The sequence below is a fragment of the Tribolium madens genome, unplaced genomic scaffold (assembly GCF_015345945.1).
Source record: "Tribolium madens isolate multiple individuals breed KSU strain unplaced genomic scaffold, Tmad_KSU_1.1 Scaffold_7;HRSCAF=85;Tcas5.2_LG10, whole genome shotgun sequence".
Lineage (NCBI taxonomy): Eukaryota > Metazoa > Arthropoda > Insecta > Coleoptera > Tenebrionidae > Tribolium > Tribolium madens.
In genome coordinates, this window is record NW_025401050.1 from 3872987 (window position 1) to 3875212 (window position 2226).

At 32.6% G+C, this 2226-nt stretch overlaps 1 protein-coding gene across 1 annotated transcript in view; it reads left to right on the forward strand.

Moving 5' to 3' along the window:
* Window positions 1-858: 858 nt before the first annotated feature.
* LOC123010365 (voltage-dependent calcium channel type A subunit alpha-1-like) overlaps window positions 859-2226 on the forward strand; it is a 61356-nt gene continuing 59988 nt past the window's right edge. Inside the window, exon 1 of the mRNA XM_044407220.1 lies at window positions 859-1070. The gene's annotated coding sequence lies outside the window, so the exon portion shown is untranslated. The remainder of the gene's footprint in view (window positions 1071-2226) is intronic.

A 2226-nucleotide genomic window follows, 5' to 3' on the forward strand; every position in this document is an offset into this window, starting at 1 on the left:
ATTTTTTCCATGTTCTTGATATCCTACATTATATGGCATTTTTTGGGGCGCGAGTTCTGGCGCACCCCGTATAAATATTATAAACCAAATTTGAGTAAGCTGTAAAAAAATTTGAATTAATAAAAACTTCCTATACTTTTCAAACGGATTTCTAGCAATACTTTGCAAATTTTTTTAATTTCTTGGTAACTCTTCAGAATTTAAAATAGACTGCTCTAGAAAAGTTAAAGAAGTCGCATTATTTTTACAACAAACAAATTTTATTCGAGTAAGCATTGTGGAAGCCAGCAAAAACAAAAAAGTAAAATGCTATCTGCCTTGATATCACTTTTAATTAATTATTATTTGATTTTTTAATAATTTATTAATTTAATTAATCATTGTAATTATTACACACTTCCTTAACTTTTGTGGAGTAGTTTAATTAAAAAAAAAAAATTAAGTATTTAGTAAACTTGAGATAAAATGTAATTGTAATAAAAAAACATTTATGTCTCTTAAACACTGAAAAAATGTTTTTTTTTTGTAAAAAAAAATATGCTGAAAGCCTTATTTTACTTGCAATTTTAGCGAAAAAGTTTCAACATGAGTAGATTAAAAATATTATTTAATTTTATTTTGAAATTTGGTGGATGCGCCGGGGCACATTCGAAAATTTGAACCGTTGCGATGAATGAATGCGCGCTCCGGCCCCGGAGTTCGAATCCGGTGACAAAGGGTGGTATTTAGGGCGCAGGACAGCGCCACGCCAGGACGATGAGGCGGTCGTTGCGCGATCACAGCACGCATTTTCGCGTTCGGAAAGCGTCGTCGATTCCTGCCGAGTGCTTCTAACCCAGAAAGTACGGGTGCGGACCTTTGAAACGTCGTGCAAAAGGTGAATTAACGCGAAAATGAGGTGTTGCGAGCCGTAGGCGAGGTGCCACAGTTTGCCGTGCAACACAGTGGAAGTGCTTTCGAGGATGACGGCGGCCACCGGACGCGGCCAGGGCTGCTGCTTCACTCAAGTCCCGACCACACAGTAACACAAAATGGAGGCATGCTGCTGTAGGCCCACTCTGACGAATCAGGTTAGTTACTGCATTTGAGCCAAGGGAGGTTTTCAAACTCCGGGCTCGACTACTGGAGTTTCCGGGTGGAAAGGCCCACAGACGATATTTGCCACCATCAATACTGTTACAATCACACAAGTCACATTGATTCCTGTGACCCATATATTGGCGTGCTGTATCTCTAGTTTTTCTTTCATTTCGATATTTCAGCATTTTGAGCTGAAAAAAGGTTGAAACCGCATTCTCGGGCGTCTGATCTATGTATTTTCAGATTGGCTTAACTGAATTTTTGATATTTTTGCTTTATTTTTTTTTCATCTCTTTTATTAGTTATTTCTTACTCATGTTGTTTTATACAGGATGTCCCAGCGAGTTGAAAAAGTGACCTTTAAATGGTAAAATTAAAAAAAAATGTATAGCACATTAATAGATACTAATCTAGTGCATCACCTAAAATTATTTTCATCCATACAGCATGTCTCAAAAATAAGTTACGATGCAAACTTGTGTTTTTTTTTAAATGAAACACCGTCTGTTTTTTTAGTATTTTTGAATGTAGTCTTTCAGAACAACATTTTCGTCCTAAACTTTTATTTGTCGATTTCGCTTAATTTTAGAAATAAGACGGTTTTTTTTGACGAAAACATGCACTTTTTAAAAGTTTATTACACAAAAACTAAGACAGCTAGAACAAATTTTTTCTTACTTCTGCAAAGGAGAAAGTACAGAATTTAAAGATGTAGCAATTTTTTAGTGTTTTGCATTTGTAAAGATTAATAAATTAAGAAGTTTGTTAAAAGTTAAATAACTTAAAAAATTTAAATGGAACATCCTATTTTTTATTTTTGCATCTAACAGATTAATAAATTTTCTATCTAAAAAAATAAACTTTTAATGTCTAGAATTGATAAATGAAAAGATATTTAACATTCAATATTAATTGTAGCAACAATGCCTATCAATATCTGAGTATTGTTGATACTATTATGGCAACCACGGATAACTTAACCGTTTATTTATAAAAGTCGTTATAAATACTGAAATTAAAATTATTTTATTGTAAAAATAAAGATTAATAGATTTAGTTTAACACGAATGTAATTATTAGGTAATATTTTTGGCTACTGAAACAATAGTAATTATTTAAATTAATTGTTTAAAGTTAAATAACTTT